Source organism: Loxodonta africana, chromosome 3 (assembly GCF_030014295.1).
Source record: "Loxodonta africana isolate mLoxAfr1 chromosome 3, mLoxAfr1.hap2, whole genome shotgun sequence".
In the NCBI taxonomy this organism is placed as follows: domain Eukaryota; kingdom Metazoa; phylum Chordata; class Mammalia; order Proboscidea; family Elephantidae; genus Loxodonta; species Loxodonta africana.
The window spans coordinates 59,765,731-59,790,125 of record NC_087344.1 but is presented as its reverse complement, the minus strand read 5'-3'; the positions used below and the strand labels follow the sequence as shown (position 1 = coordinate 59,790,125).

Below are 24,395 nucleotides of genomic sequence, written 5' to 3'. Positions count from 1 at the left end.
TGCCCAAATGCCTCCCCATCTATCTCAAGTAGGTCAGTCTCTTCTGAGAGTCTTCACAGCATCTCTAGGCACCTCAGCAGTTACCACATGAGTGTTGTTATTTGTGGTTGGGTCTGTCTTCCATTCTATTCTAGGGACAAAACCTGCCTTAGTCATAGCCATATTGCTAGCACCCTGCCCAGGGCCTGTCATTTAGAAGGAACCTGGTAAATAACTGCATGCATGCATATAGGCATATAGACTGCATAGGAGGGAAGGGCTTAAGTAGATCCCCGAGGATGGGTTGGCTCTGAACACACTCTTAACTCTCCTGCCTCTGATTCTCTGAACTCTCATAATGGCCTCAGAACACCTCTCTCAGCTCCATGCAGGCCCCAGGAACAAGTCACACCCTCCTCTAGGCTCCTATGCTGCTTGGACTTCAACTACATTTTGGTTAAAAAAAGAAAACAGAAAAATTGTCCCAGCAGAGGGTTTTTAGGCCACAAGGTGTGCAAGAAGAGTCTGAGTGGTGCAAATGGTTTGCGATTGGCTATTAACCCAAAGGTTGACCGTTCGAACCCACTCAGTGGCTCCACTGAAGAAAGGCCTGGCAAGCTGCTTTTGTAAAGATTACAGACAAGAAAACCCCATGGAGCAGTTCTACTGTGTAACCTATAGAGGTGCAACGAGCTGGAACTGACTCAGTGGCAGTGGGTCTGGTTTTGGTTTGAGGCATACAAGGAGAGGCTAGAGACTGTGGCATGAATGTAGAATACTGGAACTTCTAGGACAGCTTCATGGTTTAGGAATTACAGAGTCACCTTCACAGTGCCTGGCTGTATACCCAGCAAACAATAGTTGCCTAATAAATGCTTGGGGGATTTGGGGCAGTGTGTTTTACTCAGCCATGGGGCTGGAATATGCTAGTGTGAAGGAACAGAAGTCATCAGTCTTCCTGGGGGAGCTACTATTGAAAAGGAATTAGAAGACCTTAGCTTTCTGCAGTGTTTCTCTATCGTCCCAATACCCTCAACCGCTCCTCAGAGCAATCAAAGTCTTCTACGAATTTTTCTGTCTTATACACCAGCACCTGTCCCAATCTCCCAACCCCAGCAGAATGGGCAAAGGCCCTTCTCTTAAACTCACCAGTGCTTCCAGCTGTGGCAAACTGTACTCTCCAAAGATGGTCACACACTGTCTCCCATCCCACATGCTCTTCTGCAATCTGACCATCAAGAGGTAGAGGCTCTTTCTCCACTCCCTTGAATCTGAGTGGGCCCAGTGACTGCTTGGACCAGAAGAATGTGGTGGAAGTGACACTGCCCGTTCCAAGCACAGTCCTTACTTGACAGATTCTGCTTACTGCCTCTCACAGCGCTTGGGAGGCTCGCTCTTGGAATCCAGCTGCCAAACTGGGAGACGCTCAGGGCATGTGGTGAGATCACAGGTAGATGCTCTAGGTGACAGTCCCACTTGAGTGCCCAACTGGCAGCCAGCATCAACAGCCTGCCATGTGAATGAGTCCTTTATGGATACCCAGCCCTATAGAGGCTTCAGATGACTGAACCCAGCGAACACGGAAATGGAACCGCATGAGAGACCCCAAGTGAGAACTACCCAGTAGAACTCAGTCAACCTATAGAACCACAAGAGAAAATAACAGATTGTTGTTTTAAGCCACTAAGCTTTGGAGTGGTTTCTTACACAGCAATAGATAACCAGTACATCAGCCTTCAAGCCAACTCTCCCCACCTTTACACCTCTGGCCTCTTATTTTATTTTTTGGTGAAAACATACAAGGCAAAACATATACCAATTTAACCACTTCTACATGTATAATTCAGTGACATTGATTACATTCTTCATGTTGTACAATCATTCTTGATATTCTTTTCCAACTTATTCTACTGCCATTAACATAAACTCACTGCCTGCTAAGCAAATCCCACCTTTCCCCCTCTTTGCCACCCGTGGTAAGCGTTATTACTTTTAGTTTCTATATATTTGCTTATTCCGTGTAAGTGCGGTCATACAGTGGTCATCGTTTTGTGACTGACTTCCTTTGTTCAGCTTAATGTTTTCAAGGTTCATCCATGTTGTGGTATACATCAGGACTTCATTACTCTTTATGGCTGATCTGATCTCTTTTAATAATTGTTTGCACCATTCATTTTACAGTCATGATGATTTTGTATTGAGATCCCTGGACCTAGTTTTCCTCCAAAACATAAATAAACATATTTAATAGAAACTTTCTATCTCTTCTGAAATGGAAAACCAATGGCACTTGCCATAAATGGAAGGTAACAATGAAATAAATTAGATGATAAAACTCACTTCATTAATGTCTAGCCAGGCAGAATCCGTAGTACAGAACAAAGAAATTCAAGCTACGCTGAAGGCACTGGCGAAAAACAAGGCTCTAGGAATTGACAAATACCAATTGAAGTGTTTCAACAAATGGATGTGCAGCACTGGAGGTGCTCACTGGTCTGTGCCAAGAAATTTGGAAGACAGCTACCTGGCCAATCGACTAGAAGAGATCCATATTTGTGCCGATTCCAAAGAAAGGTGATCCAACAAGGCAGAAATTTTCAAGCAATATCATTAATATCACACACAACTAAAATTTTGCTGAAGATGATTCAAAAATGATTGCAGCAGTACATAAACAGGGAGCTGCCAGAGATTCAAGCCAAATTCAGAAGAGGACATGGAACAAAGGCTATCATTGCTGACGTCAGATGGATCCTGGCTGAAAGCAGGGAATACCAGACAGATGTTTACCTGTGTTTTATTGACTAGGCAAAGGCATTCGACTGTGTAGATCATAACAATTTATGGACAACATTTTGAAGAATGTGAATTCCAGAACACTTAATTGTGCTCATGCAGAACCTGTACATAGACCAAGAGGCAGTCATTTGAACAGAACTAGAGAATACTGCATGATTTAAAGCCAGGAAAGGTGTGAGTTAGGGTTGTAGCCTTTTGCCATATTTATTCAATCTGTATGCTGAGAGACTAGTACAAGAAGCTGGACTATATGAAGAAGAACGGGGCATCAGGATTGAAGGAAGACTCATTAATGACCTGCAATATGCAGACAACACAACCTTGCTTGCTGAAAGTAAAGAGGACTTGAAGCACTTACTGATGAAGATCAAAGACTGCAGCCTTCAGTATGAATTACACCTCAATATAAAAGAAAACAAAAATCCTCGCAACTGGACCAATAAGCAACATCAAGACAAACAAAGAAAAGATTGAAGTCATCAAGGATTTCATTTTACTTGGATCCACAATCAACACCCATGGAAGCAGCAGTCAAGAAATCAAATCAAAAGACAGATTGCATTGCAAATTTGCTGCAAAAGACCTCTTTAAAGTGTTAAAAAGCAAAGATGTCACTTTGAGGACTAAGGTGTACCTGACCCAAGCCATTGTCTTTTCTATCACCTCATATGCATGGGAAAGCTGGACAATGAATAAGGAAGACCAAAGAAGAATTGACGCCTTTGAATTACAGTGCTGGCGAAGAATACTGAATATACCATGGTCAGACAGAAGAACGAACAAATCTATCTTGGAAAAGTACAGCCAGAATGCTCCTCAGAAGCAACGATGGAGATACTTCGTCTCACATACTTTGGACATGTTATCAGGAGAAGCCAGTCCCTGGAGAAGGACATCATGCTTGGTAAAGTAAAGGGTCAAAGAAAAAGAAGACCCTCAATGAGCTGGACTGACACAGTGGCTGCAACAATGGGCTCAAACATAACAACAATGGTGAGGATGGTGCAGGACTGGGCAGTGTTTCGTTCTGCCGTGCATAGGATTACTGTGAGTGGGAACCGACTTGACAACCCTGAGCAACAAACAGGCCCACGGTGTCTGAGCCCAAGGCTTACTCTCTCTTTGCTGAAAGGAAGATTGGCAAGTGTTGCGGTGACACTGGTAGCCACACTGAGTTCCGGCATCCAGCAGTTATGGCATATCAGCTTTTGGATCCCTGAGTCACAGAGTTGTGCCTGTGTCCTTGAATTCAGCAGTTCTGGGGCAACTTTAGGAGTCCCTGGATGGTGCAGTTAGGCACTCAGCTACTAACATAAAGGTTGGTGGTTCGAATCCACCCAGAGGCACCTCAAAACAAAGGCCTGAAAATCTACTTCCGAAGGATCACAGCCACTGAAAACCCTATGGGACGCAGTTCTACTCTGACACATATGGGGTCACCATGAGTCAGAATCGCCTCAAGGGAACTAACTGGTAGTGGTGCTGGAGAGGGCAGTCTTGTGAGTCTCTCACTTTGCTGATTATGGCAGATGAGGTAACTCCTCAGTCTGCCCAGTTCTACAGTGTTTTGGAAGCTTCCGGCCTTTCCATTATTTTAGGAGAATTAGGTGTACAAAATCTCCTACCTAAAATGCCAAGTTCTGCTTCTATTTCTTGCCCCAAACTCTGACTTATACACCCTGGCTTCCCGTAACTCTCCCAGCATCTCCTGAATTTGTTTCTTTTATTATTTAAGGACTTCCTCCAAGAGTATTTTCAATGTGGGTCTTTGTGCCTTCCACCTTCTGAGGCTTTATTTGCTCAAGAATATTTTTCTTATGACCTCATGTTTGAATGACAATTTGGCTGGCTTTAAAATTCTGGATTGGAAGTTCTTTTCTTTCAGTTCCTGATAATATTACTTCTGTGACTTCCTGTAAAGTGTTGTTAGTGAAAAATATACTGTCACTCTGATTCTTGCCCCTTTGTAAGTGATCTGTTGTTTCTCTCTGCTCTTCCTCTTTACCTTTGATATTCTTAATTTCACCACGATGTCTACGTGTGGATTTTCCTTATTTGTACTGTTGGTTACAGTGAGTCCTTTCAATCTGAGTTCATTCATTTTTCTTTAATTCCGGAATATTTAATTTCCATTATTCCTTCAGTCATTTCCTCTTCTCTATTTTTATTTTCTTTCATTTTGAGACCCCTACTTCTACTGTCCATATCTCTTAGCTTTTTATTTTTGTTATCTCTATCTTTTCCTGGAGTCTCTGGGTGGTGCAAACAGTTACCACTCAGTGAAAAGGTTGGAGGTTCTAGTCCACTCAGAACTGCCTCAGAAGAAAGGCCTGGTGATCCACTTCTGAAAAAAAACAGCCCCTGAAAACCCCATGGAGCACAGTTCTACTAGGACACACGTGGGGTCACTAGGAGTCAGAAAGGACTCAGTGGCAAATAGTTTTTAAAAATCTTTTCCTGTTGCCTTATTAGATAGCTCTCAGTCTGATCCTCCTATTCACCAGTCCGTTCTTCAGCTGTGCACACTCTGATATTTATGCCATCTGTTGGGTTTTTTTTTTTATCATGTCCTTTATCTTAAGTATTATATTTTTCATTGCTAATATTTTGACTTGGTTCTCTCCTATGATTTCTTGTTCTTGCATTACTTTATAAATGTCTTCCTTTATTTCCTAAGTGTAATTATCATGCCTTGCTTTAAAATCTTGGTCCATCTGCTCCAATAATTCTGCTTCAGATGTTGTTTGTGGCTTGATTTGTCGTCTTTCTTTTGCAGTAGTTGTACTACTCAAATGTCTCATTATTTTGGCTGTTAAGTTCAAATTCCCTTGGGGGTACCAGGTATCTGTCTCATAATCAGCCCTGGGGAAGGGCCAAAGGCATAAGGAGAGGAGAGAGGATGTGTACCAGGGCAGAGCCACACAGCACCCTTGGCAACCCCTTCTGGCCGGCACTCTGGCAGCTCTGACTGCCAGGCTTCACATTTATACTCTCTGGGAGAAGCAGCCCTGACCAAAGGTAGACCTGTCTTGGGATTTCACCAATTGGGGTTGGAGCGTGGCATTAGAGGAGATAGATGGAGGAGTGAATGCTTGAGCCCTTGACTGTTTTCATCAGTTCCTCACTCCAGCAGCACGGTGAGTGGCCCCATATTACCGCTGGGCTGTAGCTGCCCATTCTGCACTAAAGGGGTGGGAGTGATTGTCCCAAGACAGGGAGCAGGGGCGCCACACAGGGCGAGAAGCTTCTTTAAACAGCAGGACAGTGGAGAGGTTAAGAGTTTAGGCTCTGGGGTCAATCAAGAGTTCATTCATTCATTCCATAGACATTTGCTGAAAGCTTGATGTAGCAGGAATCGTGACAGGTGATGGAGAGACAGTGGGAAATAGCCCTCAGTCCTTGCCCTCCTGGGTGTTATGCTCTAAAAACAAACTAATGATCTTGGGTCCAAATCTCAGCACTGCACTTGGTCAGCTGACCTAGTCTCAGCATCAGTTTCTTCATCTCCAAAATGGAGGTGATAATACTACCTACCCATAGGGCTACTGAGACTTACATGAGATAATGCATGCCAAGATTAGCACAATGCCTGACACATTGGAAGCTCTCAAAAATGTCAATTATTGTTATTATTACTATTGTCAATGATATTGTTTCTGGGAATTGGGTAGGAACTTGAAGCTGCATCTAACAGATAAATGAATTCCCTTCCGTCCTCTGGGCAAACCAGTTACCGTTAAGGTCGGTGACTAGAGAAGGCTGAGGTGGGGTGTCCAGAATTTCAGAGAGAGGAGGATTGAGTGGGCTTGGCTCTTAGAAAGTTGTGGTCAAAAAGCAGCAAGATGGGGAAAAAACAAACAAATAAACCAAGTTCCATTTTCCAGAGAGAACTATTAAAACCACTTAAAGGTCATTCTCCAGGGAACCCTGGTGGCACAGTGGTTAAGCACTTGGCTGCTAATAGAAAGGTCAGCAGTTCGAACCCGCCAGCTGCTCTGCGGGGGAAAGATACGGCAGTCTGCTTCCATAAAGATTTACAGCCTTGGAAACCCGATGGGGCAGTTCTACTGTCCTATAGGATCGCTGTGAATGGGAATCGACTTGACGGCAAAGGGTCGTTTGTTTTTATTGTAGTCATTCTCGCTGTTTGCTTGTTTTTTCTTTTTTTTTTTTAATTCCTAAAAGGCAGTTCTACTCTGTCCTACAGGGTCGTTATGAGTTGGAATCAACTCGATGGCATGAGTATTTAACAAATTAGGAAACGGAGGCTCAGAGAGGTGGCATGGCTTGAACAAGATCCTATGGCTGGAAAGCCAAGGTATGAGGCTTTAGTGCCTGCTTTTCTCCCATCCTTGCTGCTGGTACTTCTGCCCACTGCAAGCCCTGCAGCAATGCATGCTGGTCCTCTTCGGTCTGCACTGACCCCTGAGAGCTTTCCCCTCGCACCCCCCTCCCCACCCCCCGCCTCTTTGAGGCCCTCAGTAGGTGCTAGAGGATCTGGCAGCCCCACTGAGGGCCCCACAGCACAGGTGTGTGCGGTCCAGGCAGGAGGCCCCGCAGGGCAGGCCTGGAGGCTGGCAGGAGAACAGGCCCCTCTGTCTCACAGATTGGCACACCCTCTTTTCCTTCCTTGGGCCAAACTGCAACCGCCACCCCTGGGAGGTTCAAACCACACAGCGATTCCAGCTCCACTCTGGCCCCCCTCCCTCAGCTTTACCTACACCCAGCCCTGCTCAGGAATCCAGCTCTTCCTTTGGCTCAGTCACCTTCCTCTCTTCCTGCCTCCTCCCGCCTACCTAGGATCTATAGTTCTGATCAGCATTTCATTTCAGTGCGAATAAGGAGTCCGTTATGCCAGATTCCAAAGAAAGAGTGGGATTCCTAGATACAAAGGAAGCAGCCCTGGTAGTGCAGTGGTTGAAGCACTTGGCTGCTAGCCGAAAGGCCAGCAGTTCAAACCCACCAGCCACTCTGTGGGAGAAATACGTGGCAGTCTGCTTCCATAAAGATTAAACCCAGTGCCATCGAGTCGATTCTGACTCATAGCGACCCTATAGGACAGAGTAGAACTGCCCCATAGAGTTTCCAAGGAGCGACTGGTGGATTCGAACTGCCTACCCTTTGGTTAGCAGCCGTAGCACTTAACCACTACACCACCAGGGTTTACCCCATAAAGATTACAGCCCTGGAAACCCTACGGGGCAGTTCTACTCTGTCCTACAGAGTCGCTATGAGTCGGAATCGACTTGACGGCAGCGGGTTTGGTTTGGTTTTTGGAAGATGCAAAGGACTGGATCAGAAGGCCGAAGCATGGAAACAGGGAAAACGGTAGGGGGAGGTATGCCCAGGGCTTGGAGGCTGTCCAGGAGAAATAAATACACTGCTGCTCCTAGGCTGACTTCAGAGGCCTCATACAGTAGCGTGCAAAGAAGCATGCATCTTAACAGGGGTGCTTTGGCCAGCCATGGTTCAGCCCAAGTTAGAGCTGCTCCTATTTGGAATCTCTTCCTTCAGCAATAAACATGCGTCTTAAGATGTATATAAAGTGAACATTTGTAATTGTGGATCTTCATTTTCATCTCAAGTGAGGTTTTTAAAAATTAAAAGGGTTTTTTGGGCAACTTACAATCCACTCTTTACCTTTCTTCCTTTCTTTTACTTTCCATTCCATTTTACTGGAAGATTGAAAAATAAAGAGACACGTTGTTGTGTCAACAATTCCCGAAGAATGTCACAGCCTGCTGGAGTGACAAAAGCATTTGGAATTAGGAGACTTGGGATCTCCCCTAGCTGCACGATCCTGAGTATGTTTTATCCTTTCTAGATTCCCGTTTTCTCACCTGTAAAATGAGGGGTGGTCTCTACTGCCTTTAAGTGTCACCCTAGCTCTAACGGCTGCAACAATGGACTCAAACGTACTGACAATTATGAAGAGGGTGCGGGACCAGACAACGATTCACTGTTATACATCAGGTTGCCATGAGTTGGAGCTGACTGAATGGCATCTAACAGTGACAAGGCTCTAATGCTCTATGACACCGTGCTACACTGTAGCAACTATGTCCCAGGAACAGTGGGATGGGGAGCCACAGGCATGTCTGGGAGGCTGATTTGTCAAGGCCACAGAGAGCAGCGACGTACTGCCCAGGCCTCCTGAAGGTTTAGCAGATCCTTCTCTGAGAAAAGACATTGATGGCGGTGGGGGAAGGGGCAGAGGTGCAGACACGTGAGAGGGGGATGCAACCCCTCAAGCTGGGGCCGGGTGGGAGTTGGACAATGAAAGAAGCAGTTTATGGTGCTTAGGTCAGATTTGTCAGGAGATGCTCTCCAAAGAGCACCAAAGCGCTCCTTTCTCAAAGCCAAGACTTCCATTCTCAACCAGGGTTCATCCAGTCTGAAAATATTCACTGAGTACCTACTATGTGCTGGACGCTGTGCTAGGTGGGGATACAGTGAGGAACCAGGCAGGTATGCTCCTTGTTCTTACAGAGTTTACAATCTAGTGGCAAACACAGATAGTAAACACATCATTGTGATTATTATGGAAATTGCTACCAAGGAGTGGCTTAGAACTTGGCTTCTTTGGGGGTGTAGTGCCTCCCCGCCCCTGTTCCCCTGAATCTCCCCCCTCCACTTCAGGCCTTTGCTTCTACCATACTCCTGGCCACCCCAGAGGGACAGAAACCCAACAGGGTTGAGTGCTCAGAAGCTGAGAAGCTTAGAGCCCCTAACTTTACTTAGAGTGGCTCTACCTCAAGGACACAGCTCCAGCCCAGGAGAGGCAGGAGTGGCCACCGTCCATAGTGGTGATACGTGGCACAGGAACTGGCCAAGGGGAAAAGCTATTAACGGGCAAATTAACCAGTAAGCAAGGTACACACAGGCTTAATTGTGTTTACTTACTAATCTGTAGTGCACAATTTCACAAAGGTGTAGTGAAAAACAGGTGAAATTGTGCACTACAGATTAGTAAGTAAGCACAAGTAAGCAAGCCTGTGCCTACCTTGCTTCCCGAGTAATCCACCCCTGGCTATTGATATGAAACAACCACACCAGGTTCACAAAAAAAAACCAGCACATTCCTGAAGCCCAGCTCACAGTGTGCCTCACTCGCCATACACCCAGTGGTTTGCTGGCTTAGCACCACACTGCCTCCCTCAGCTCACCTCACCACCAGCCAGCCCAGACGCCAGGCAGAACAAGGTGAAGACTGCCCCATCCCCATGAAGCGGTCACTGGAGCCCCCTTCCCTGTTCATCTTCCCCTCCCATCAAGTACCGATGGTCTTTTGCTATCTCTTGGTTTCTCTGCCCTCTCCTCCCCTCCCCTCCCCTCCCCTTACTTCTATAAATCTTTGGGGTGGCCATTTAGAGGACATCACAAAGGTATCTGACCTACCTAGAGTTCTGGTCCTTCATCTACTCCCATGTGGCTGCTGGGATTTAGAATTCCAGGATCTTACGCTCCTTACCCCAGCCCTATGCCCTGGCTGTGCCCATCACTTTATCTGTTCCCCCAAAAGGGAAGAGGCTATATTTGTTACTCTGGGTTTATGTTTATACTGTTTCATCCACCTAGACTGTCACCTCCTATATCAGTATCCATCTGTTAGAACTCCCAGTACCAGCTGCCATTGAGCCGATTACAACTCATGGTGACCCATGTGTATAAGAGTAGAACTGTGTTCCACAGGGTTTTCAATGGAAGTAGATCAACTGGCCCTTCTTCTGAGGTACCGCTGGGTTCTGGGTGGATTTGAACTCCTAACCTTTTGGGGAGCAGCCTAATGCATTAACTGTTTGCATCAACCAACAACAACAACAAATCAGTTGCCATCTAGTCAATTCTAACTCAGGGCAGCCCCATGTGTTGCAGAGTAGAACTGTACCCCATAGAGTTTTTGAGGCTCTGACCTTTCTGGAGCAGATTGGCAGGCCTTTCTTCCAAGGTGTCTCTGGGTGGGTTCCAAATGTTGGTTAGTAGTTGAGTGCTTAAGTATTTCTAACACCCAGGGACTCCCCTATTAGAACCTAGCCATCTCTAAACTCACTGCTGTTTGTTGACTGTCTGCCCTGTGCCAAGCATTGTACTACATACTAATTCATTCATTCCTTCACTCCTTCATTCAACAAATATGTATTGAGACCTACTACATGCCAGGCACCATGCTGGTACAGGGAGACAATGGCGAACCAAATAGACATAGTCCTTGCCCTCAAGGAGAGTCTAGAGGACAGTAATAATAATAATAATAATAATAAAACCAAACCCAGTGCCATCGAGTCGATTCATAGCAACCCTATAGGACAGAGTAGAACTGCCCCATAGAGTTTCCAAGGAGCACCTGGCAGATACGAACTGCCAACCCTTTGGTTAGCAGCTGTAGCACTTAGAGGACAGTAATGGCCTATATTTATTGAATGCCCACCGTATACAGACTCTACTAAGCACTTTATATGCATCATCTGACTTCGTCCACCTGAGGTATTGCTTCACTTAAGGCACGCATCAAATCTAACTGTGAGAGAGGAAGTGTGCCCATGGCTAGGTTAGACAGCCCTGGTTAAGTAAGGGGCAAGGCAGGGATTCCAAACCCCAGGTGGCTGATTCCAAAGCAAGGACTCTCAATCACCATGTTTCTTTCCCAGCCCCACTCAAATCCCATCTCCTCCAAGGAGGCCTCTGGGATCCTTCTCCACAGACTGGGAGCTTGCTCCTACCTCTGAGCCAGCCGTTGTATTTGACAGACACACCTCCTCCCCCTACCCTGTCACCCGGTCTTGCATCTTGGCTCTGAAGAAGCTAGCCCAGTGAGCAACTCTGGAGCAGCTCCGAATGTGTCTATTGAATTTACTGATATGAACTAGAACCCACCTCCTGGGTTCCCTCCTCTGGTGTGGGGTTTCATCTCATCGAATCGCAGACTTCCTTCCAGGCGTGGCCTCTGCACAGGGCCGACCCACCAAGCCGCCCATTTTACAGATGAGGCAAACCGGTCCCGAGTGGACCAAGTCCTTTCTACCTCGGGCCGGCTAGGTCAAAACTCCCTTTTATTCCGAGGAATGTGGGACCCTGTGCCGGAGGCTTGGATGGGGGGTGCGACAGGGAAATGAGCTGTTGTCTGGATGCCTGAAATATCAGCCTCACAAAAGGGCGGTTTCTAGTGGCGCTTCTCCGCGCTCAGCTGAGCTTGGTTTGCACTCCGGCCTCCTTCGCGCAGCTCAAACGCCATTGGAGATGACACACCTCCCTGCCACCATCCCTGACCACCGTCCTCGCGCGCAGGCACCGGGCACTTCCTCCAACAAAGATGGGGCGGCACTGGGACCCTTCGTCCCCCACCTCCTCTCCTTCGCCCTGCGCGGCCGGCAGGTGGACGGTGAGCTGCCCCGCTGTGCCAGGCCACCCTCGCGGCCAGGAGACCCGGACGACCCGGTGCCTCTTACCTCCTCGGACGAGCCCTGCCCGCCGCCGCCTGGCCGGGCTGCCTCTCCGCTCGGCCTCGGCTGGCGCCTGCCGCACCCCGGGACGCTCTACCCCGCAGCCACAGCCACCGCCCGGGCTGTCCCCGCCGAGGACCCCGCCCCCGGCCCCGCCCCGTGCAGGTGATCCGGGGAGGGGCCGAGCTCGCCCCTTCGTCCTGGGTTTGGAGGGGGCCCTCCTAGGGGGCGCCAGCGTCCGGGCCCCGAGTGGTGGCGCTTCCCCCTGGTGTCCCCGAGCTTCTCCCGGGCCTAGGTCCTTCTGGGGGTTCCGGACCTGGCACCCTCTGGCGCCCAGTCTACCAGACCACATCTTCAAGATTCCCCTCCTTTATCTAGACGTCTTGAAAGTGGGATTAGCTGATCCGATTGAAGGGTTTGGAGCTGGTTTGGGTTTAGACAATCACAGCAGGTTAGACCAGAAGACAGCGGTTTGCTGAAATCTCGAAAATGGCTGGTGTCAAAAATTCCACCCATCTAGAATCAAAGGCTGTCTCCTCCATAGAACTGTCTGTCTGATTTGTCACTATATCCCTGGAGCCTAGAGCAGTGCCTGGCACAGTGGGCCCTCAATAAATATTTATAGATTGAAAGAGGAGAGCGATTTTAGGGAGGAGAATCCCAACACCTCTCTCTTTTTATAAATGAGAAAACTGAGGTCCAGGAAATAGAGGTGAGGGGCCCAAAATCACCCAGTAGGTACTGACGGAACCAGGAATAGACTCTAGTTTCCTTGTTCTGTTTTCAAATTATTTTCAGAAAATGGTTGGCCATGGGCCTATTGGAAACCCTGGTGGCATAGTAGTTAAGTGCTATGGCTGCTAACCAAGAGGTCGGCAGTTCAAATCCACCAGGCGGTCCTCGGAAACTCTATGTGGCAGTTCTACCCTGTCCTATAGGGTTGCTGTGAGTTAGCATCGACTTGATGGCACTGGGTTTGGTTTTTTTTTAATGGGCCTATTAGAGGGAGCCTGGGTGGCACAAGCGGTTCATGACCAACTGCTAACCTAAAGGTTGGTAGTTCCAACCCCCCCTGCAGTGCTGTGGAAGAAAGTCCTGGCAAGCTGCTTCTGTAAAGATAACAGCCAAGAAAACCTATGGGGTGCAGTTCTACTCTGTAACACATGGGGTCACCATCAGTCAGAATCGACTCCAGGGCAGCTAACAACAATAGGCCTATTGCTTTGCCCCTGGGTGGCTGTGAGATGCTTTGAAAGCCCTGATAACGTCCTCTGGAGCTGACTGAGAATGTAAAACAGTACACCGTGTCGTCATAGAAAACTCCAATGTGTGTGTTTATGAACAAATATTGATTGAGACGTATAATTGTTTCATTCTTTCACCAAAGACAGTGAGACAGTGAACCAACCCTTGGCTTCAAAAAGCTTCCCTGCAGTGGGGGAGGCAGACCTGTTTACAAAAGAGGGGCCCTAGGGAAGGGTTGAAGGAGCCCAGGGAGACTGGTCTGGCTCTCCAGTCAGTTGGTCCGGGATTCAAATCCTAATTTCATTGCCTACTAATTTCAAGACGGGAGCAGTTTCCTTTCATCTTTCTAAGCCTCAATTTCTTCCTCTGTAAAATGAAGATAATATGCTTACTTTGGTGTGGTTTTGGTGAAGATTGAAAACTAGATAATGCTTGTAAAGTGCTTGATAAATTGAAGAATTATTATGCTCAGTACTAGGGGCAGAAGAGGGGAAAGATGGCTGCCAGGCAGTTCATTTCATACCTGACTGGGACATGATGACACAAAGGGGAATTTGGCATCCCTGGCTAGGTCCCTGTCTTAGTTATATAGTGCTGCTGTAACAGAAATACCAAGAGTGGATGGCTTTAACAACGAGAGATTTATTCTCTCACAGTCTGGAAGGCTAGAAGTCTCAATTCAGGGCACCGGCTCCAGAGGAAGCCTTTTTCTCTCTGTTGGTTCTGGGGGAAGGTCCTTGTCATCTTTCTTCCCCTGGTCTAGGAACTTCTCAGCACAGAGACCCCAGGTCCAAAGGACACACTCTGCTCCTGGCTCTTCTTGCTCTCTCTGTTCACTTCTGTCTCCCTTTAGCTCTCGTAGGATGAAAGGTGATGCAGGCCACACCCCAGGGAAACTCCCCTTACATCAAATCAGGGCTGTGACCTGAGTAAAGGTGTTACATCCCACTCTAATCCTCTTTAACATAACCTAATCTTTCCTCACTAACCACAGATAGAGATTAGAATTTACAACACATAGGAAAATTACATGAGATCACAAATGGAGGACAACCACACAATACTGGGAATCATGACCTAGTCAAGTTGACACACATTTTGGGGGGACACAATTCAATCTATAACAGCCTCCTTCTGTGCAAGTTGGTGGTCTTTAGTCTCTGTCATCCATGAATCTACTCCACCTTCTGCATTCTCCCTTAACTCAGGCTGACCAAGCCATAGGATGCCTACCTTGTCAGAATGAGTTTGAGCACACCTGTCATGAGGTATTTGGAAACAGAACTCTTCTTCTTACTCCCCAGTTGCTGTTGAGTCAATTCTGATTCATGGTGACCCCACATGTGTCAGAGTAGAACTGTGCTCCATAGCATTTTTTTTTTGTAGCTATTTTTCTTTTATTATTTTTTGTTTTTGAACATACACCAACTCAATTATTTATATACATACAATTCAATGATACTGATTACATTCTTCTGGTTGTGCAACCATCCTCATCCGCCTTTTCCAAATTGTCCCTCCCCTGTTAACATAAACTCACTGGTCCCTAAGTTTCCTATCTAATCTTTCAAGTTGTCTTTTTCAATCTGATCCCATATAGATAGTTCTTTAAAAGAGCACAATGCTCAAGACAGACATCCTTTACTAATTGAGCTAAGCTGTTGCTTAAAGAAGATTTGAGGGAATTTTTTTGGCTTAAGGTTTAAAGATTATCTCAGGGCAATAGTTTCTGCAGGTTCATTCAGCCTCAATGGCTCTAGAAAGTCTGGATTCCATGAGAATTTTACTTTCTGTCCTGTAATCTCCCCCCCCTTGATCAAGATTCTTCTATAGAATCTTTGATCAAAATGTTCAATAATGGTAACCAGGTACCATCCAGTTCTTCTGGTCTCATGGCAAAGGAGACAATTGTTCTCTATAGGGTTTTTAATGGCTGTTTTTTTAGAAGTAGATCTCTAGATCTTTCTTTCAAGTCACCTCTGAATGGACTTGAACCTCCAACCTTTTGGTTAACAGCCAAGCACGTTAACTGTTTGTACCACCTAGGGACTTTTTGTCTCACTGTCTTTTATAAAGAGTGCATCAGGGTCAAACACATGAGCCAAGCTCAGTTAGGCAGAAGCACAAAAACACTCAGGGTGATCTTCATCTGTCAGTTTATTCATTTATCAGATATGAAAAAATGCTCACTCCAAGCCAGGGGAAGAAACAACAGCGGCCAAGACAGATGTGGTCCCTGCCCTGCAGCCCCTTACCTTACAGTAGAGGTGGTAAGAGAGCTGATGCCCAAGCACAGATGGTAACACAAAAGAAAAAATTTCTGGGAAGTTCTTTGAAGGAAATAATCAAGTGCTGTCATTGATCATTATCAATGGGAGCGCAGGGGTTCCTTTAGAAAGGAAGGGGTGGGCTAGGACCCATCTGCCAGGGGGAGACACCCGTCTGACAGGAGGAGATGAGTAGCTAAGATCTAAAGGAGGAAATAGGCAGGTGTGGGAGGGCAGGAAGTAGGGAGCATTCCAGTCAGAGGGAAGGGTTTGTGCAAAGACCACAAGGCCAGTGTGGCTGGGGTAGGGGGCAAGGGAAGAGAGGACAGGATGAGGTCAGAGGTAGGTGGAGCTCAGATTGCATGAAGTCTTGTAGGCCAGAGTAAGGAGTTTGCATGGTACTCCAACAACCATGGAAAGCCAACAGAAGGTCTTAAGACAAGCAGTGAATGAACTGGTCTGACTTGCATTGTTAACAGATCACTCTGGCTGTCTGTGAAGAAGATCAAGGGAGGCCAATCAGGAGGGCAGGGTGGAATAGGGAGGTAGCAGTAGAAACAAAGAGAAGGGGTCAGATTTGGGACACCGTCTGGAAGGACCGCAGACGGGTTGCTGATGGGGGAGGAATGTTCATAGAAAGCCATGTGATGATCTGGTTGATGAAGAATCAAGTTCACACGCTGAGCCATGGACATTTTCATGACCAGAATCACAGCATCACTGAACCTCCTTCTGTCAGGGATGGACATAACTTGGAGACCTTCTACTCTCTTGCTCATTTTATATCCACAGAGTCTAAGTCAAGAGAGGTGAGGAAATGCAGCTATTATGGATTCAATTGTGTCCCCCCGAATAATATGGTTAAGTCCTAACCCCTGTACCTGTGAATGTGACCTTGTTTGAAAACAGTCTTTGAAGATGTTATCAGTTAGCATAAGGTCATAGCAGAGTATGATGGGTCTTGATTCCATCTGATTGATGCCGGTATAAAGCAGAAGGGATACAGAGAGACAAACGGGGATGGTGGCCATGTGAAGGTGCAGCTACTGGCCAAGGAACACCAAGAAATGCCTGGGGCTACTAGAAGCCAGGAGAGATAAGAAAGGAGGACTCATACCCTCCAGAAACATGAGATAATAAATATCTGTTCTTAGGAGCCACCCAGTTTGTGGCATTTTGTTACAGCAGCCTTAAGTAACTAATACAGTATCTGGCTCACTGTCAGGCACAGGCAGAATCCTCCCAACTCCAGGTCCAGAACCCACCTGACTCAGTACCAATTTATGCCTTGGGCAAACCAGGCAAAGTTCAGGCTGGAAACGAGATTGTCAAATGATATTCCATTTGTAAAAACTGGAAATGATTCCAATTGTTGGAGTTTGGCCAAGCCAATTCTGCTACATAATAGAGGCATCAAACATACAAATACTCAGGCATTTCCAACACGTGGAAATGTGTGAGTAAATAGAAAATCAAAATAGTATATGGAGACTCTTACGACTATATAAGATGTATGTCTGTGTGCTGATGAAGATTTGAAGGGAATTTGGTGGAATGTAAATAAAAGGTGGTACTTTCCATGTTCCTTTTTCTGTAAAGATGATAATATTCAGATAAAACAGTTTTAAAAGTCAATAAAAACTGCTTATAAGATTACCCAACAAACCACCCTGTTTCAGATGTACCATCTGGACTCTTAGGTGCTGGGAGATTTGACCAAAAAAAAACAAAAAACAAAACCTTGCTGCTTCCACATGGAAAATACTCAAATGCAATGGGTTATCCTTCCCTTTCTTATTAACAGAGGACATTGCTGCAAACTAACCTCTGAGCACTGGGGCTTTGTCTCCCAGCCAGGGTTGTCCAGTCTCTCCCTTCTCCCTTCAAAGCCTTAATCTGCTGTTTATGGCTTTTGAGATGGTTGCTGGGGAAACCAGCCAAATGTCATGCAGGATTAGAACACAATTTCAGGTGGAAGACAAAGCACAGGGAATCATGGATCCAGAGAAACCCAATTCCACATTGATTAAGTCAGTAAAAATAAATTAAAAAACAAAAGAGGAAGCAAAGATACTTAGGCCATACTGTTTTGAAAGCAATTCCTTGCCTCTCAACCACTCGCCCACTTCGGGAGGTGGAGTAGGGAGGAGAAGCAAAGGCCAAAAGACTCAAAAGGTTGGACTGCTTGGTCTCTGAAGCCTCTTCCAGCTCTGTAGTAAGTTCAATTATCATGACCCGTCCCTTTAAATAGTCGGCCCAGGTAATTACTGGCAGCTTCCTTTTTTTTTTTTTTTTACGTTTCTAGGAACCCTGTGATTGAGTGCTTTAGCACAAATCATTTGCAGGTTATTACCAGGGAAGAACTTCTATTCTCAGAAAGCCTGGAGGATGAAAAGGAGAAATTGAAGTTACTTTAAGCCATTGGGCCACCAGCAGGGTTCCTGCAGAAGATGCTCTTCTTCTCCCTGGCAGGGACCCTCTGCTCAACTCCTCATAACCTGAGGATTCCGGAAGCTGCTGAGTCCCCCTTCCCTCGAACTCCCTCATTGTTGCTGCTGTTAGGTGCCGTTCAGTAGGTTCCAACTCATAGTGACCCCACATACAACAGAACGAAACACTGCCCGGTCCTGCGCCATCCTCACAATCATTGTTACGCTTGAACCCATTGTTGCAGCCACTGTGTCAATCCATCTCCTTGAGTGCCTTACTCTTCCTCACTGACCCTCTGCTTTGCCAAGTGTGATGTCTTTCTTCAGGGACTGATTCCTCCTAATAATATGTCCAAAGTATGTGAAACGTAATGTCTCCTACTGTCTACCGTAATATCACGGTCACTCTAAGAAACCCAGAGAGAGAGTAGAAAGAACACACACTGAGAGAAGTCACAGTTACTTGCTATGTGCCCTCAAGCATGTCTCCTAACCTCTCGGGGCTTTAGTTTCCTCTTCCAACATTCATTCATTCAACAAATATTTAATGAGTGCCTGCTATATGCCAGCAGTGAACAAAAAAGATGAATATCCCTGGCCTGAAGAAGCTTACATTGAAACAGGGTAGGGTGGTTAATGCTATGTGTCAGCTTGGTTAGGCTATGATTCTCAGTGGTTTGGTGACACTATGTAATCATCTTCCATTTTGTGATCTGATATAAGCTGCCAATCAATTGAAAGTGGAGTTTCGTCAGGGGTAGGGCCTGCCTCCACTAAATAAACAGATGTTCTGGCAAAGTTCAGTCTCTCGATCCTGCACTCTTCACATTGTCTGACCTTTTGTTCTTGGGATGTGAGAAGCCTTCAGCCTGTCACCTGACCTGGGTTATCAGGCCCTACAACCATGTGAACCAGGAGAACCTTCTGCCTGCCACCTGACCTGTGAATTTGAGACTTGCCAGACCCCACAATTGTGTAAGCCATTTCCTTGAAGTAAATTTCTATTTATATCTACAATTCTCTGATTTTGTTCCTCCAGAGAACCCAGACTAAGCTATGGGGGGAGAACAATAAAAATACCAATGATCTGTTATGTTGGAAAGTTATCAGTGCTCTAGACAAAAAAAAAAGTGTGGGGGGGGAGGAGGAAGTGGGATAGGAATATCTGTCCACTTCACATCACACATACACATACACACACACAAATAGGAGCCCTGGTAGTGCAATGGTTAAAGCATTCGGCTGCTAACCAAAAGGTCAGAGATTCAAACCCACTAGCTGCTCTGTGGGAGTAAGATGTGGCAATCTGCTTCCGTAAAAATTTGCAGCTTTGGAAACCCTATAGGGTGGCAGTTCTACTCTGTCCTACAGGGTTGCTATGAGTTGGAACTGACTAGAGGACAGTGGGTTTGGTTTGGCCCATCATGAAGGGTTGTTGTGAGGATTAAATGAGTTAATGCCCATGAAATTACTTCATCAAACAGTTGTGGTCTATGCAAATACAAAGAGTAATTATATAATTGTAGGTGTACACTTTGTTTACTGAAAGAGCTTACAGTGATTCTAAAAGCCCAGAAAATGTGGTGATCCAGAACATTGGCCTGGGCTTAAACCACGGATTCAGGGCTGGAGGGGAGCCTGAATATCCTATATCCCAGGGGATCTCAGCCCTGGCTGCCCCTTAGAATCACCTGGGGGCTTTGAAAACTATCTGCTGCCCTGGTGCCCTGCAGACCCAGTGAATGAGTCTGGGGGTGGGACTAGGCATTCACAATTTACAAGCTTCCCGAACCAACCGGTTGTCCTCAAGTCCATTCTGACTCCTGACACCCCCACGTGTATCAGAGTAGAACTGTGCTCCATGCGGTTTTCAGTGGCTGATTTTCTGGAAGTGGATCACCATGCCTTTCTTCTGGGTGCCTTTGGGTGAACTTGAACCACTAACCTTTCGGTTAGTAACTGAGTGTGTAACTGTACCACCCAGAGACTCCTACAAGGTGCTCAGGTGATGTTAATGTGCAGCAAGGACTGAGAGCCACTGAGGGCGTCTGTCATCCTGCAGATGAGGAGCCGGAGGCCCACAGAGAAGAAGTAACTTGCCCAGAGCTGACACCCAGGTGCTCTTTCCTCCTCTAGGTTGAATCTGTCCATGTGTGCCCCCTGGTACACATTCCCCACAGTGCTGAGAGCCCCAGCTGGCCTGGATGTCATCTAGTCTTCCTCCCAGATGTCTTTCTTATCTGAGGCGCAAACAACTGACAGTTCTCTTGGACAAAGGAAGGGTGTGACTCTTCAGTAATGACAGACTATTGATTATTACAAATTCAACCTCTTAAATGGTCCTGTCACAGGGCTGGGCCTTTCTGCACTGGAATGAGAAAGCATCTTGACCTGATTCTCCTGGCAGCCTGTGAATCCTATTCACCCTTCAAGGTTCAAGATTCAGGTGAAATATCTGTTCCCAGGGTACTTTGATACCCAAACTGGGGCTTACACTGCTGTGTATTATAGATACAATTGATGTTACTTTTCCTTTTCTAATACATGGTGAGCTTCTCATGTCTTATTCATCTTTAGGTCCTCACAGCATGAAGCACTGCTCTCCAAACACAACAGATTTCCAGTAAAACAATCATGATTACACTTGAACATAATAAAAATGAAAATCCTTACAAATGAACCAATGAACAACATCATGTTAAATGGCAAAGAAATTAAAGTTGTCAAGGATTTCATTCTTCTTGGATCTACAATCAATGCCCAAGAAATTAAAGTTGTCAAGGATTTCATTCTTCTTGGATCTACAATCAATGCCCATGGAAGCAACAGTCAAGAAATCAAATGGTGTATTGTATTGGGGAAATCTGCCGCAAAAGACCTCTTTTAAGTGTTGAAAAGCAAATCTGTCACTTTGAGGACTAAGGTGCAACTTATCTAAGCCGTGGCATTTTCAATCACCTCATATGCATGTGAAAGCTGGACAATGACAAAGGAAGACCAAAGAAGAATTGATGCCTTTGAATTATGGTGTTGGTGAAGAATATTGAATATACCATGGACTACCAGAAGAATGAACAAATCTGTCTCGGAAGAAGTACATCCAAAATGCTCCTTAGAAGCAAGGTTGGAGAGACTTCATCTTGTTTACTTTGGACATGTCATCAGGAGGGACCAATCACTACAGGAAGACATCACACTTGGTACAGGGTCAGCAAAAAAGAGGGAGACCTTCGATGAGATAGATTGACACAGTGGCTGCAACAATGGGCTCAGACATAGCAATGATGGCACAGGACTGGTCAACGTTTCATTGTTTTATATATAAGGTTTTTATGAGTTGGAGCCAACTCAACAGCAGCTAACAACAACAACAAAAACAATCGTGGATGAATCGATAAACTAGCTTTTCATTATCTAGAAGACATCTCCGATTACTAGGTAAGGGTGAATGATAAAATTGAAATTAAAGTTTACTTTTATGGAGCATATATGATGCACATTATCTTATTTAATTGCCCAAACAATCCTATGAGATCGATACTATTATTCATCACATTTTACAGATGAAGAAGCTGAGACTTGAACTAGCCATAGAACTTGCCCAAGGTCATCCAGATAGCCTGTCCCCAGGGCTTTCAGACTTACCCACTATGGAGTTAGTGCTATGGTAGGAGTTCAACCAGAAAGATCCACCTTCAGGGAACACATGCCCTAAGCATGAATCCGCTAACACTTGTCCTCTGTCCATATCCTCCTGGGCATCACTCACTGGCCTTGCCCTCTTTCCCAACCTTATCTAGACTCCTCCCTCCCCACACCCACCACCACAGCCCCAAGGGCGACTCCTGTTCCTCAAACATGCCTTTGGGTCAGTGCCCATGTCATTTATACTGAGAAACGTGCCTTGTGCCTTCCTGCCTCTCCAATCCACCAGCGGCCTGCTTTCAAGATCCCACGTACAACCAATGTCACTGAACAACTTGTGTAGAAATTGTTGAATGGGAACCTAAACTTCTCTGTAAACCTGAACTGAAAACACAATATTAAAAAAAAAAAAAATCCCATGTATGTCCTGCTGTGAAGCCACCCAGTCAAAAGTAATGTCCCCCTCAGCACTGAGTCTACACCTGAACCTCCCCCACCCCCCCCAAAGACACCCCATTGCTGTCCAGTCAATTCCAACTCATAGTGACCCTATAGGACAGAGTAGAACTGTATCCAAGGAGCGGTTGGAGAATCCAAACTGCCACCTTTTGGTCAGCAGCCATAGCTTGCTGTAACTCTTAACCACTGTACCACCAGGGCTCCCCACCTGAACCAAAAAACCAAACCTGTTGCCGTTGAGTCAATTCCAACTCATAGTGACACTAAAGGACAGAGGAGAACTGCTCCATAGAGTTCCCAAGAAGCACCTGGTGGATTTGAACTGCCAACCTTTTGGTTAGCAGCCATAGCTCTTAACCACCATGCTGAACAAAAACAGTAGCCCCTAATTCCTGTCTTGTACTACAGCTGCTGTCTGCAGATCCCTCTCCCTGGCTGTGTTGTAGGCTCTTGGAGAGCAGGGGCTGGAGTTTATTTTGTATTTCTCAGAGCTCTTAATAGGTTTTTAAATTGTGTTTGATTTGCAAAGTGAACTCACTTGCCTTATAGCAGTGTCTGCCTTTTTTATGGACTGTGACCTTCTCCTCACCTGTGGACATGGCAGGGAGAGAGGTGGCTAGCAGGATAGGGCTACATGACTCTGGTGCCACTCCTGGGAGTTGCTGATGGCTTCTCTTTTGCCTAGAGTCCTTGGGTGGTGCAGTTGAAGCTCAAATCCACCCAGAGGCACCTTGGAAGAAAGGCCTGATAAACTACTTCTTAAAAATCAGCCACTGAAAACCCTACGGAGCAGTTTTACTCTGACACACACGAGGTCACCATGAGTTGGAATCAACTTGATGGCAACTGTTTATTTTCTCTTTTGCCTAGAATGGCTCTGGCTGGGGACACAAAGTGTCACTCCAGTGAGAGGAAACCCTGGTAGAGGGGTGTCCAATACTCCCAGGATCAAAGGACTTTGCCCGCTTTTTGTTCTGGGATCTACTCACCAGGCACCAAGAGAATTTAGAGGTGGAAATCACCTTTGTCTTCTGTCTTAGTTGTCTACTGCTGTTATAACGGAGATACCGTAAGTGGATGGCTTCAACTAACAGAAGTTTATTGTCTCATAGTCTAGAAAGCTAGAAGTCCGAATTCAGGGTCTCTCTGTCAGCTCTGGAGGAAGGTCCTTGTTATCAATATTCCCTGGTGGAGAAGCTTCTCAGTGCAGCCATCTCAGGTCCAAAGGACACAATATTCTCCTGGTTCTTGTTTCCTGGTGGTATGAGGTCCTCAGGTCTCTCTGCTTGCTTCTCTCTTTTATATCTCAAAAGAGATTGACTCAAGACACAATCTAATCTTGTAGGTTGAATCCTGTCTCATTAACATAACTGCCACTAATCCCATCTCATTAACATCATAGAGATGGGATTTATGACACATAGGAAATTCATGTCAGATGACAAAAAGGTGGGCAATCACACTATACTAGGAATCATGGCCTAGCCAAATTGACACACATATTTATGGGGGATGCAATTCAATCCATAACATCATCCAAGGCTGCTAAAGATCACAGAACCCCTGGCTGCCCCCTGGTGCAGATATTGTGGGATTTTCTGGAACGATCAGTATATCCAGGGGTCTGCTCCCAAGATGGGCAAATCTGAGAATTTGCTTGGATTTAGTACCTTATCCTGCTCGTTATCCCTCCCTACAAGGTGACCTGAGTTTATGCACAGTGCAGGGAGAACCATATCTGCAGCCATCAAACTAAAACCAACCAACAAACAAACAAACCAAACCCATGGCCGTAGAGTTGATTCTGATTCATAGTGACCCCGACTCACAGAACAGAGTAGAACTGCCCCATAAGGTTTCCAAGGAGTGGCTGATGGATTTGAACTGCCAACCTTTTGTTTAGCAGCTGAGCTCTTAACCACTGCACCACCAGGGCTCCGTATCTGCAGCCACCAGCGTGGTTTAAACAAGACCCTCTGCTTCTAGGGCACTTGTGCAACTTAGCCAGCTCTTTCACCCCGTTAGTGTGAAAAGCCGAGGGCTCAGGAAATGGGTCAAGTTCAGAGCTCTCTGACCCTGACCAGCTGTGGTTGCCAAGTGCCTTCTCACTCATGATGTTGTTGATTCTTACC

At 46.1% G+C, this 24,395-nt stretch overlaps 1 protein-coding gene across 1 annotated transcript in view; it reads right to left on the bottom strand.

Annotated features, from left to right (window-relative positions):
• Positions 1-12,296, bottom strand: part of NCMAP (non-compact myelin associated protein) — a 48,315-nt gene extending 36,019 nt beyond the window's left edge. The window contains exon 1 of the mRNA XM_003415244.3: positions 12,225-12,296. The gene's annotated coding sequence lies outside the window, so the exon portion shown is untranslated. The remainder of the gene's footprint in view (positions 1-12,224) is intronic.
• Between the last annotated feature and the right edge of the window lie 12,099 nt (positions 12,297-24,395).